We start from the raw sequence: 14,572 nt of genomic DNA, 5'->3' as shown, positions 1-14,572 counted from the left end.
GCACGACATCAGGCCAATGCTGCCAAGCAGAGACTTTTATATGCAGAGATGTATAGTCCAGCTCGTTTTATTAATGCCTATGGTTTACCCAATTACTCATACCATTCTGAAATTGGGTATCGATTTATGCAACATTTTTAGGTATTATAATTTTGAGAGAGAATTTATAACAATAGTTATTAATTTGTGGTGTTGCCAGTAAGACAAACATTTCTCCTCATATTATATACCAAATTGTTCTATAAAGCATTATTTCGATCTCTTCGTTGTTCGGCAAAAAGAGAAGCTTTGGAATAGAACAGACAAGGCCAGGAATTCATTTTATCTGGGAAAATCACCATATAACTAGCTTTTGATGAAGCAAATGATGATAACTGCTTGGCAAGAATGAAATAGGACTGGTGTCCGCCTAGGATCCGTCTTCAACAACAGATAATACTGCTCTCATATGAAGGAGTCATCATGACTAGGGAGAATGCAACAGGTCTCCATAAGATCTTTATATTTTTATCACAAATTATCACCACTTACAATCTTGTGGTCAAGACTTGTGGCTCTTCTGGTGCCAAGGACCAAGGACATATTAATGTCTAATTTAGCTTCAAGCTCTGTGTTGATGTGAGATTTCATGGCTATTTTTCTACTCTTCTTACTTCTGGTAGATCATATATAGATTATGGTAAGCATGTCAATGGGTGAAATCCAATGTAGTTCTGCTACATAAGCCCCCAATTTTATTTCCATTCAGTATTGACCTTTACCATTTGGTTTACTGTATACCATACCAGTCAAAGGACTATCCCAAGTCAATTCAACGACTATAAGTATTTACAATTCTGAGAGATGTATGCAACACAAGCATAGAGGTCCTAGATAGGACGAGTAAAGTGGTTCGACGGGAACACACAATGGTTTTTCACACAAACATTGTGAAAAAATTCTCAGAATGACCTTTCGATGTACTCGCAACTTCGTGTTGCTAACGTAGTAGCCATTTATCTCAAAGTTCGCTTTATGTCATTCAGCAACAAATAGCAATGTGCCAACATCTGGTTGAGCAATGTATGGCTGAGATTTATAGTCTTAAATTATTTGGTAAGGCCTTTTGCTTACTAATAAAATCCCAATTTGTGATGTCTTCTATGCCAAAAAGGCTTTCATGCATTATATTATATATCTTCGGGTTACTTCGGGTAAAAAATTATGCATGAGGAGAGAGCAGAAAATTAACTTATCTGTGTTTAATTGTATTTCAATTTAATTTCCCAGATTTCCAAGCACTATAGAGCTTGATATAGTTGTTATGGCCACTTGGCAATATAAATAAATATATGATGCCACACAACACAATCAAATAAAATATATAGGCAAACAAAATTGTTTACGAAGGTTACGTATAATGTGACTTTAGGGGCTTGAACAACCCACCGCAATCCACACGAGTACAAGCTCTAGCGTATCTGGCATCAATGCGTGTGTGGCCATCAGGGTCACAACAACACAACAAGCCTCCGTAACAAGCGTGACAGACGCAATTATGTCTCGGTAGTCGGCGTACACGATAAATCTGCACAACATGCGCAACAGGCGCAATTGTGACTCAATGATTGCGACACATGGTTAGGGCCTACGAAAATGTGTAACTCGGCGATGGTGGTCCGACTCAACGGGACCGATCCGATTAAGAGAGAGCGCGACATAGCAATCACATGACACAACCAAGTTCGAACGACACAAATATTGTGTCGTGTTCAGGGCGTAGCCATTGCTCAGCCAATGTCATAACTCAGCCAATGAATAATGTAGCCCGATCGGCACGCCCGAGTACCCACTATATCATTTAATCGCTCGGGGTGAGTCCAAAGGCTCAACGTATTGCAAATGTTTAGAGCGATTTGATTATGCGCAATATAGTCTTCACATGCATTTTATTAGTTTCCTACTATTTATACAAGAAATAAAGTAGAAAAATAATATTGGAATTAATACACGAACATAAGCACATCGGGTGCTAAAAGGTATTTTCCCCATATTTAAGCATGCATTTTTTCAAATATATATTCACTGCATGAAATAATTAGTTAAAGAAGAAATTGCAACATAAAACATGCTATATTCTATTTATATAAAATATAAGGAAAACTGTATAAACATGAGATTTTTCCTTTTCTCAGACACTGATCGGGTACCATTTTTATTTGTCCATATGCATGAAGCTTGATGTGTGTGCCTACCCTATGATGTAGCACGTCACGTCACTTGAAATTGAAAAAGGGCCAAAAGCCAGAGGAAAGTTCAAATCCATGGGATGCTGCAAGCCGTGCATGCCATGCCATGCAGCTGCATGCGAGCGTTTGCATGCGCAAAACTCGCCACTAGTGCGCACCCGCCGCCGAAATTGATGTGGATTGGACCCAGCCACACCGTTCTTCAGTGCATGCACCTCCATCTGCTACGCGCAGGGCGTGGAAGTCCTGATCCGGCCAAGTCGCTATGCACAAGGCAGGCAACAGAGCGCCCCGACGAGCCATGGATCCGTCCTCCGACGGCGAGGCAGAGCATAAATAGTAGAAAGATATACCAGAGGAGCGTGCGGACGAGCCACCGCCGCAACAATCTTTTCACCACTTTATACAACTCAATTTGTTCTTCAATCTTCACAGCGAACAATAGATTCAAAACATACCGCTCGACTGTGTAGAGGGGAATCGAAGCCTGTCGCGTAGGACAGTTCGGCTAGGCCGGAGACCTGCCGGCTTGACGGAGAGTTGATGCAGATCTGATCTCGCAGCAACGTTGAGGTAGAGCGTGGTGATAACGTGTTGAGAACTACGTCACCACGGATCACCAGATCCGCTCCCTTCCCTCCCGTCAGCAATAGAGGCGCGAGAAGCTGTAGAAGACCCGTCTCCCTTCTTATAAGCACGATAGAGGAAACACACGAGACACAGGGTATAGGGTTGGGCCTCTGGCCTCTTTCTCTTCTCTATCTTATGAGGTGGTGTACAAGTTCCTTATATAGAGATGTGAGACCCCTTAGGGGCAAAGCAGGTATTTGCCCACATAACCCTAACTAGGGTTACTTAATAGGAGTGAGTATTAAAGAGCCAAAAAATTTCTCCACTTGATTTCATTTGGCCCATTCAATATGTCCCAACTATAAGTCCACTTAGTCACCACACTCGCACTCACACTCTTCCGCTCTTGTCTTTGTAATGTAGGTCAGCCCATTCAATAAGTCCCAACTACAAGCCCACATAATTGCCCCACTCGCACTCACACTCTTCCGCTCCTATCTTCGTAATGTAGGTCACTTCTAGAGATGGCAACGGAGAGTTGATCCTCAAATTTCTGTACGTATTTTTTAAGGCCCCATTTAGATTCTTGGAATTAAATTCCATTAATAATCATAATTTAGCAAAGATCAATTTAGCTAATATAGTTTTATGTGAAATATATTTATATACTAGTATAGTGCTAGTGCCCTGCAATGACGCACAATTATATTTAATATCCATAAAAATAAATTTATTGTCAAAATGAATACATGGTTTACATATCATATTTTAAATTGATAAAAACAAAACATTACAATTTATCTCAGCCAAAAGGTCAAGAAAGATATGAGTTAAAAAGGAGTGTGGCCTCTCTTTTTATAGCTTGTTCACTCGTTCGTCCTCCTTCACCTAGCAATTTGTGGAAGTGTTGCGCTACATGTGGCTTCCTGTCGTGTTGGGCTTGAATGGTTTCTCATGGCTCAGTTTATTGGGCCATTGTTAGGCGAGAAGCGGGGGAGAGGGACAGACATATGTGCTTCGCACGTGACATACGACACACGACACATTAAACCGGTGCTTTAAAGTAATAAAGACTATTGTTGACCATATATGGAAGATATCTATACTACTCTATTAAGAACCTAATGTGGCCACCTGTGCTACCATGGCTTCACCCTCCCCACGTCCAGCGCCGACAAAAAATAGTGCAAAGCGAGCACTCGAACCCATGCCCCTCTACTCTAGAAATTTGGGGTTAACCATCAGACCACATGTAACTTAGTGTTCAAAATAAAGAATAATTATATTTGTAGCCTAGGCGCCGCTCCCCATGCTCTCCCGCCTCGTGGCAACACATAGGCACATACCTAGTTTAGTAATATATTTCTACTATAGGGGAGCGTGCTAAAGAACATGTTATAAATTGCTGAGTAAAAAGCGTAGTATGGTGATACATAAAATCAATTTCTATTACTCATCCTATGAATTTGAGATGAGCTTAAGTACCTTTAGAAAGTGGTGGAATATCAAATTCCAAGCCAAATAACATACTCTATTAAGTAGATTTCCATTCCTCCAAAATGAAAGGATCCAAACAACCCCTTATTAGATTGTCTTCAACATCTTATCAATCCTATTTATAATCACATATACTATTTCAAACCTCACTATATGAACAATGTGGTCTATAGTGTAAAATAGTGTTTTGCATAATTGTATGCACGATCCACTGGAGACAGTCTTAAAGGTTGGGTATATGAGTAATTTAGTCCTCACGGAGATTGAAACAAAGAAAAATTAGTCCTCATCGGGTTCAAAGGGACGGGTGTACCAGCCCCATGAACTTCTCACGGTCTAAATTAGTCCACTGATTTGTTAAAATTATACTAAAAACTCAATACATTGCCTATTAGACTATGTCAAACACCAGCAGCTCACGCATATGATTACCCTAAACATTGTTTTGCACTGTAGACTATATTGTTTGCAGAGTGGATGTAACATCCCAAAAATCTTAACCCAAGGTTTGGAACCCTAATCTCCAAACCCCCCCCTTATTTCTATTTTCTCCCTAAACTCCATCTTTAGGCCATCTCATCATATGCATACACTTGGATTGTTAGAAACACCTCACATAGATTATTTTTAACACTTAAGATTATTTAGCAAATTGTTGGTTCAAAAGAAAAGGAAATAAAAAGAAACAAAAATAGAAAATGGAAGTGAAATAGAAAAACAGAAAAAGAAAAAGGAAAAACCCCTTTCCCCCTCGGTTGGGCCGTTTTCGGCCCAAACCGCGCCGCGCCCGCTCCCCCCTCTCCTCCCACGGCCCAAGCGGCCCAGCTGCGCGTGCCACGTCGCTTCGTCGCCGCGTTTCCCCTTCGCTCCGGTGAGCTTTGTTCTCTCCTCCCTAGTAGCTTTCGGTCGAATTGATTTGGTGTTTGAGCTCTGCCACACACTCACGATCGCAAGGCACCTCTCCCCACCTCCTATTGCGCTCGGCTGCCTCGCCGGCGACCTCACCGCCGCGAGCATCCACCACCGCGCCGTGGACCAGCCACCCTAGGTCCCCGCCGGTCAAATTGACCCCACCCCTGTGATCCCCTACCCCCGCCCGTGCCTCGCCACCGCTCCCCCGCCACAGAACCGGACCCACGGCGGAGAACCGCCACGGGATTTCACCGGCGGTCGAGCTTCGGTCGACCTCCCCCCCTCCGTCGCTGCTCCGCGCCGTTAACCCCCCTCCCCTCGCTGACGTGTGGGTCCGTGCCACGACGCCGTCCCCCGCCGTCTCCCTCGCTGATGGGCTGGCTGGGCCGCCTGCCGCGCCCGCGCGCGCGCTCGCGCCCGGGTGGGCCAAAATCTCCCCCCCGGCCCAGCAAGCAGGAATTCCCTTCTCTTTTTCCTTTTCCCATTTTTTCCCCATTTTCATATATATAATTATATGCTGATATTTTATGCACCAAAAATAGTTTAAATAAACTATAGGGCACAAAAATAATAAGGTATAAGAAATGGCACACCCCACTAAAGTCACCATGATTGATGTATTGTTCTTGTCTGTGTTTGTTAGCGGAAGAGGGATCCGATCCTCCGTAATTTATAGCTCCAGAAGAAGGACAGGAACCTGACCCCTCTGAGATAAATCTTTTGTGCCAGGAAAGCTTCGACGAAGGCAAGTCCATCCTTCCCTTGATGCATAATTTACCTATTTCTCTCTACCACTACCTAAGCCAGGATTAAGGGATGGAATCTATTTGCATGGTGAGCATGAGAGAGCCTGCATTAACTAATACCTTTTGATCACAAGATATGGGATAAGAAAAGGTGTTAACCAACGATGTTTTCAAAAAGTGTGCGATGAAGGGTATTCACCCTCATCACATGGTGAGTGGGATGATCAGGGACTCCCTGGTTTAGGGGAGGGCCTAAGGTGATGGCTCAACTGGTTTAGGCGTGAGCAGAAGGATTGTCCTCTCATATAAGGACCAGTTTGTCATCCTTCACTACCTGTACTCATGAAAAGTACAACCACTCGAGGCTGTGTGGGCAGTCACTCGATCTGAACTCGTACGGTCCAACCCCAGGGTTATGAAGGCTGGGGAGCACCGGGAGGATAAGGAGGGGGAATGTTTTGTCCGGTTTGGACATGGCGGTGGCCTGACTCCTTCTGGTATAACCGTTAAGGTTAGGACGTGCGAGGAAGGAAAGAGATTCGGATTCGGATCTCATTGGCCATGAGATCGCAGAGCCGGACTAGTGGGTAAAGTGTACCCCTCTGCGCAGAGTTTAAACCTATTCGAATAGTCCGTGTCCACTGGTATGGACGAGTCTGGTGTGGTATGACAATTAGTGTTTCTACAACAACCGGGAACATGGAAATATGTGTGTGTGTAAGTGTGTCTCTGGAAAAGAAAATGGTGCCACGGGAGCGGGAAGCTCAGTGGTGATGTTATTTCTATTGTTTCGGGAAAACCCTAACAACAAGTACTGCCTTTTTCTTAGAAAAAAAGAGTGACTTCAACTCCACCATATGAAGCATGTATGATATAGGTCTCTTTCTCTTTACGGGAGCTGGGTGGGCTTGCAGAATACATAGTGTATTCACCCAAATTTGTTTATGTTTTTCAGCAGCTAGAGACTTCTTTTCTGCTATGCTTGATTGAGGGGGCTGTGTCTTCACCCAGTTCTGCCTGTGGCCTGGGCTAGTTTATCTTCCACTGCGTTTTATAATTCCGGCTCACTCTCGAGCTTGTACCCCGGTATTGTAATAACATTTACTCAGACTCTGTACTATTTGAAGTAAGGAATGTGGTTACTAGCCTCCTAGGACTAGTAATTGTATCACATTTGAGTCCCAAAGGATCGGGATGCTTCATGTGGTATCAGAGCCTATAGGACTGGCCGTAGACCGCAACCCTGACCTTAAAAGTTGTCTTAACAAGAAAACACCTCTTACCCCCAAGAAACACCTTCTCTCCTTTCCCCGATATTAACAGACCCTTCTTTTCTCCTACCAGATGGAAGGCTCTTGGGTCATTAGGACATCCTACTGCTCAGAGGAGGAAGGATTTCCTCACCTTCTACGGAGTTGCGGACTACGCATGGGGATCCGCAAGAAGCCCGAATATGTCTGGAAGGAATACCGCGAAAATGGAATAGAGAAGTGCTCTATGGCGGTCTACCTGGGAGAAAGCCGAAGCTACCCAAGCCACCCTCCCTTCCAAGTCACCTTCATCGGGCACCGCTTCCCAGACACTTGCCAAAGTGTTGCATGAAAAGCCCTTAAACAGCTATGCCAAAACTACAGCAGAGAGATCTTTGAAACCCCCTTCGTTACTTCCCACCCAGCAACAAAAATACCCCCACCTGGAGGAAAAGACTTCAGGCCCTGTCAGGGAGAGACCCCACCGAGGATGACCCCACCATTGTCTACATGGCCGGATACCTCCACACTCTCGATAACCACTATGATGATCTCTCCTCCCACTGCACCCACCTAAACTCCCCGGTGGAAAGCTTAGAGCAGCAGGTCAAGGAGCTTAAGAAGGAGAAGGCATCCCTCCAAGAGTGTCTCGACATAGCGGAAGGTGAGGAGGCCAACACCCGTCACTACAGGAAACGCCTAAATTTTCATGGGCCAAAAACCCACGAAAAAAAGCTTAAACCGACGAAAATAGATTATTTTCGTCGACATACCGACGAAAATAGCCGCCGAAAATATGTTGTGCGGCATGATCAAGGCTTTTGCATACGGAAGCTCCCATATTGATGAAATATGGGTCCAGTTGTGGTCCTCCCCGTAGCCTTGAAACCTATCATTTTCTCCTTGCTTCAGACAAGCATGCCATGCCATTATCTGCGGTGCAGTTTGCCTCTTTGGTGGCCCATTTCTGATTTTGGCTCCACTTCTGAATGCAGTAAGCGAATTCCTGAAATCATGCTTGAATGGAGTCCAACGTCGATGAGCATCAAAGAATGACACTTTCCCACCATGCTTCAATCTGAATGCATCCGTATCATTCATACATATGGGACAGCACAACCGACCATGAACACACCATCCAGACCAATCTCCATACGCTAGCAGATCATGCACTGACCATAAATAAGCAGCGCGCATGGTAAACTCCTTTTCAGTATGGCTGTCATAAGCCTTCACACCTCTCCACAATTGTTTCAGCTCTTCAATTAAAGGGCGAACAAACATATTCAGCTTTGGCCCTGGATGCTCGGGGCCTGGGATGACTAGTGCAAGGAACATGAACTCTTCTTTATTGACCAACTCAGGAGGAAGATTATATGGCACAATGAAGACAGGCCAACACGAGTAAGGGCTTGCACTGGTATTGAAAGGTGTGAATCCGTCCGTCGATAGACCAAGCCGTACACTCCTAGGGTCGTTTGCAAATTCAGGATCAAACTCGTCAAATGCCTTCCACGCATCACCGTCCGACGGATGGACCATTATGTCTGGATCAGTGACGAGACGTACACCATTCTTTGGCCACGTCATATGCTGAGCTATTTCCTTGTTGAGGAACAACCTTGAAAGCCGAGGAATGATGGGCAACCGACGAAGTTGCTTAGCTGCGACCTTCGTAACAACCAATTCACCCTCATCATTTGTCACCTCGACATATCTAGAAGCTTCGCAATGCTTACAACGGTCCAGCTTGTCATCCTCCTTAAAGAATAGCATGCAACTGTTGGGACACACGTCGATCTTCTCATATGTCATCCCAAGACCAGCCAACATCTTCTTTGCGAAGTACATATTCTTTGGCAACTTATGATTCTCCGGGAGAACCTCGCCCATCAGTTGGACGATGTCATTGTAAGCACTGTTTGAAATGTTGTGCTTCGACTTTATCGCCATTAGTCTTGTGAGAGTCCCAAGAACTGACATCTGAGTGTGCTCGTGCAGTCTCTCTTCTCCCGCGGCGAGTAGCCGGAAGAATTCCTGAGCATCGCGTGGAAGCTGCCCCGGCTCCTCAGCATTCATTTCAACGTCCCTACCAAGATCATGCAACATGTCGTCCATCCTATCATGATCATCATCAAGTTCCACCTCCGCGTCAACGTGTCTAATAGACTCTCCATGACAGTACCATACAAGGTAGTTCGGCATAAACCCACTTTTGCAAAGGTGTTTCTCCATTTCTTCCTTCTTCTGAGGCCACTTGTTCTCGCAGCGATTGCAAGGACACTTCACTAGACGACCAGTTGCATCTTTGAAAGCGTGCTCAAGAAAAACCTTTGTTACAACCATCCATTCATTCGAATGTGCCCCATCCTTTCTCCACCCGTCATACATCACCCTCCGATCACCGTCCATTTCAAAGGCTAATTAAACAAAAGATAAATAACATCAACGATCATCCGTGGCTTAGGTGAACTCCCTATTAGGTAAAGGCCCTAAACCCACCCAAGAGTGTAGGCCGATGCTTGTGATTTGTGACGTGTAGCCTACGATTGCCGTGAAATTTCGGCAGCATAACCCCGCTGCTCTCCAAGCACACGCCTGAACATGGTGTGTTGGAGAACAACTGGGTTACACAACCGAAATTCCCCGTCAATCGTAAGGCACATGTCACAAATCACAAGCATCGGCCTACACTCTCAGGCTGTCCAAAATACGTGGACAATTCCGGAACGGCAAACCTCACAAGCCAATGTGACGTTCGCTGTTCCCGAACGGGTGACACATACGGTTCGCTACGGTTAATGATTAAAACTAAACTCTAAACATTAAAAAATAACTCGGAGACAAATATGAATTTGAATTAAAGCAAACAACAGTTAAACTAATCACAACACGACAAGATGACTAATATAAATTAATGACTTTCAACATAAAAAGTGACTTTGGCTTGTTCCCACATAAAAAGTGACTTTAAGTGACTTTGACTTGAAGCCTATATGATGGTGAACAAGTTTCTTTAAGTGACTTTGGCTTGTTCCCACATAAAAAGTGGAGAAAAATGCCCCCAAAGATCAGCTGCTAGGCATTTCTGTAACTGAATTTGGAAGCACTGAGCGTAAAAGTACTCCCAAATACTCCCAAATACCCTACCTAGCTACTACCAGCATAGATTTTTTTCATCACCAAGGTACCAGATCAGTGGCACCACCAATGTAGCAGCAGATCCAGCAATGTAGGCCACATCCTTCATGGTCATAATATGAGTTTACCAAACGGAGAATCATGAGGCAAGGCAATGCGCTGCGCCCACTGACTCTACAACCGAAAAAGGAAGCAGGAAATCAATGGCTGGACCTGGCGTGCTCATATCCTTCGCAACATGCAGCGGCTATGTCCTATCCTATGTGCTAGGATAGGAACGCAAAATCTGCAGCTTTGCAGACGTTTGTTTATGTTTTATACTGGAGTATGAACCCATCTACACGACGTAACGGCCGGCAAAATGTGAGAAGTTGATGGCAGAATAAAAGAGAAAAACAAAGGATAACACATGCATGCTCTCGAGACTCGAGCTCAACTGGACACATCACACATCGCAGGCTAAACAAAAGCTGCACAGGTCTGGTTGTTTTCTTTTGCTTTTGGTTTAGGGTCATTTCTTGGGCCGTTGCGCAACCAACCTGTGAGAATTTAGAATAGCGGAGACAAGAACTGGGTCAGATCTTAAAGGTACCTGCCCACCGGTTCCCTCGAGCTCGAGGCGGATATCAACTTATTGAGCTTCCTCCACTTCCCAACAGACAGCAAGCACAGCAGCCTTGTTATCTATCTATCTTCCCAAAGCTGAAGAAGGAGGCCAAGAAGTTAACAGTCGGGCCTTGTAATTAACCGGAGAGAAATACGAAAACTAGTAGCGAAAGGAAAACAAAGAAGTGAACTGGATGGACTGAGCTGAAGAATCCATATATATCACATGCATGATATCCACTGCGGAAACAGAGATTTTCGGTTGAGCGCAGGGCAGGGCAGGATTGCGCAGAGAGTAGAATGGACAATGCATCGGACTAGCAAGCGGTGGCTTCCTTACCGGTGTCGGAGTAGGTCGATCCAGATCCGTCCGGTTGGATCTCCGCCGCGCCGTGGCGGGTTCGGAGGCGGCGGCGAGAGGTGGGGCGGCGGCGGAATGGTGATGAGAGACGGACGGAGTGCGGAGGAGGGGGAGAGCCTACACGCGATGAGGCCGAGATGGATCCGGAGATGGATCCTGGACTTGGGGTTGGGAGCAGGCCGGCGGCTGTGGTCGGGTGGTAGGCTAGCTGTGGCTGAGTGCGCCAGACACGAGCGAGAAGGTCGGGCTGAGTGCGGCGCTGCGGGATTGGGACGAACGAGCGAGTGCGGCAGGCCGAGATGGACGATTTAGGGCCACTATTTTCGTCGGCCTCAGTGAGGCCGACGAAAATACGCCACATTTTCGTCGGTCCAGAGGCCCACGAAAATAACTTCCGTATTTTCGTGGGCCTGCCCACGAAAATATACCTCGGCCCATGAAAATACGCCACATTTTCGTCGGTCACGAGGCCGACGAAAATAACAACCGTATTTTCGTGGGCCGGCCGACGAAAATAACACGGCCCACGAAAATTTATGCGTTTCTTGTAGTGCGTGAAGCCTATCGAACCCTAAAGATGGACTATGATAAGAAGCTGAAGAAGCTCGCCCCCACGAAGAAAATTCAAAAGGAGACCAGAAACCAAGGAGGCCAAGCTGAGTGGAGGAAGAAGGCTCCCCCAACACCATCTCCCGCCAGGATAGAGAATTTGTCCGACATCGAGGATATGTCCCTAGCTAGCCTTGATGACCTTCTCAAGGAATTTGGGGACACTTTAGAAAAAGAGTTCGGTAGTCCCTCGAAGAACGCTCGCGTGTAGTACGACTTGTAGTAGCCATATGCTTGTAATGTATTGGTGTAATGAATAAAATGACTTGGTTGAAAACAATTGGCATGTGCATAATAGTGACTCTCTCCCCCTGGCAGATGGCTTCGGATAAAACCATGCCTACCGCCTCCGGGATTGGAGCAGGGTTTCCCCTGAGAGCTAAAAGGGAAGCCGACAGAGAGGAAAGTGAGACCCACCTCCCCGCACCTCCAGAACTACCCTTAGATCTAGCCCAAGTTCTAGCCAACCAAACCCGACTCATCGAGGTCCTCACTCGAAGTCTGGAAAATCAACGTCCGAATGGTGGAAGACCACAAGACAGGATGGGAGATTTCCTAAGGCTCAAGCCTCCCACGTTTGCCGGATCTAGCAATCCCCTCGATGCTGACGATTGGCTGTGCACGATTAAAAGAAAGCTAGAAGCCATCGGATGCCCAGAAAATCAGCGTGTTCAACTGGCTGCTCATCAACTTTTCGGGATGGCCTTAGCCTGGTGGGATACCTTCAATGTCACCATCAGAGATGCTACCTGGGTAGAGTTTGAAACAGCTTTCCGGGAGCACCATGTGCCCCAAGGGATCGTTCAGCTCAAGGAAGACGAATTCCGGGAACTAACTCAAGACGGAAGATCTGTCAGTGAATATGTGCACAAGTTCACGGAGTTGGCCCGCTACGCGCCAGATGACGTCAGCACTGAAGTCAAGAAGATGGCCCACTTCCTGAAGGGACTCAGACCAGAACTCAAGACCATCCTGGCCAGCCAAGACTTCCTCAGTTTCTCGCACCTCTCCAACAAAGCCATGCAAGTGGAAAGGGCAAAGGAGGAAGAAAAAGGCCATCTCAAGAGGAAATTCCAAGTCCTCCGGGCTCAGCAGCAAGATCGGCACCAGAAAACTCGATCCTTTGGATTTCCACCCAAGGGACCAAGCTTCAGTAGACCAGCTGGACCCACCCCGTCACGGTTCAGTCAGCAGAGTCAGAGCTCCTTTCATACCCCCTCAGTTGCAAGCAACCAACCCCCGGCGAATGGGTGTTGGCACTACGGAGATCCCAGTCACTTCAAGAACAACTGTCCCCAGCTGAAGCCATCAGGACCTGCTTACTCCAACTCGGTGAATGGCCCCAAGAATACCTCAGCATCCACCCCCAAGGTGCCCTCCTCCATCAGCCAACAGAACAAGACCCCGTATCAAGGAAGGGCTCGAGTAAATCACGTCGATGCTCAGGAGGCTCAGCAAGCTCCAGGAGTAGTGCTCGGTGAGTTCCTTGTTGAATTTACTCCCCCTACTGTACTTTTCGATTCAGGAGCATCCCATTCTTTCATAGCCACTAGTTTTGTGGAAAAGCATGGCATTCCCTCTACCCCTCTAGAGATTCCCTTGGTCACCCGAACTCAGACCTTCTTTGTCAGCTCAAATGCTCCCAAGTCAGAATCCTTTTAAGTGGGGTAGTGTTCTTGGCAGACTTAACCATCTTGCCATCCCAAGGGATTGATGTGATCTTAGGGATGGATTGGTTGACCAAACACAAAGGTATCATCAGTTGCGCAAACAAGACAGTCCTTCTCACAGACCACCGAGAAAAGTCAGTCTCTTGTCAGGCTCAGCCACCCGCCAATGATCCAATGATGTTTAATCTAGCAACATAAAACATATCAGTGGTAGAAGAATTCATGGATGTGTTCCCAGAAGAGTTACCAGGAATGCCACCAGAAAGAGAAGTGGAATTCTACATAGATCTGATTCCCAGAACGGCACCCATCGCAAAGAGACCATACCGCATGGCTCCTACCGAGTTAGCAGAGTTGAAGCTCCAAATCGCAGATCTTCAACAAAAAGGGTACATTCGTCCGAGCTCATCCCCTTGGGGAGCACCAGTCCTTTTCGTCTCTAAGAAAGATAGGAGTATGAGGATGTGTATTGATTACCGATCGATAAATGAAGTCACCATCAAGAACAAGTATCCACTTCCTCGGATCGACGACCTCTTCGATCAGCTTCAAGGGGCCAAATACTTCTCCAAGATAGACCTAAGGTCTGGTTATCACCAATTGAGAATCAAGGAAGCAGATATCCAGAAGACTGCATTTGTCACCCGGTACAGACAGTATGAATTCATAGTGATGCCTTTCGGACTGACAAATGCACCCGCCTTCTTTATGAACCTTATGAACAAAGTGTTTATGGAAGAGCTGGATAAGTTTGTCGTAGTCTTCATTGACGACATCCTTATCTACTCCAAGAACCGCGAAGACCATAAGCGTCACCTTCGGATTGTGACACCCCAGTGTCACCTAGGGTTTCTCTCAAATGCCAAACCTAAGAGCCATTATTTTATGTGAACCAAAGTAAGCATGAGCATCAAAATAGCTTAAGTAAGAAAGAATTCACCAAATGTATATACTTAAAAGTGTCATGATCAAAACAATTGAG

At 46.0% G+C, this 14,572-nt stretch overlaps 1 long non-coding RNA gene across 1 annotated transcript; it reads right to left on the bottom strand.

The window, feature by feature from the left end:
* Window positions 1-10,346: 10,346 nt before the first annotated feature.
* Window positions 10,347-11,589, bottom strand: LOC111591185 (uncharacterized). The gene is made up of 3 exons (XR_002750355.2): window positions 11,291-11,589; window positions 10,937-11,046; window positions 10,347-10,447 (listed from the first exon to the last, which is right to left on the bottom strand). It is a non-coding gene; the product is annotated as an uncharacterized lncRNA (long non-coding RNA).
* Between the last annotated feature and the right edge of the window lie 2,983 nt (window positions 11,590-14,572).

Source organism: Zea mays, chromosome 3, assembly GCF_902167145.1.
Source record: "Zea mays cultivar B73 chromosome 3, Zm-B73-REFERENCE-NAM-5.0, whole genome shotgun sequence".
Classification (NCBI taxonomy): domain Eukaryota; kingdom Viridiplantae; phylum Streptophyta; class Magnoliopsida; order Poales; family Poaceae; genus Zea; species Zea mays.
This window is presented reverse-complemented; position numbering and strand designations above follow the sequence as displayed.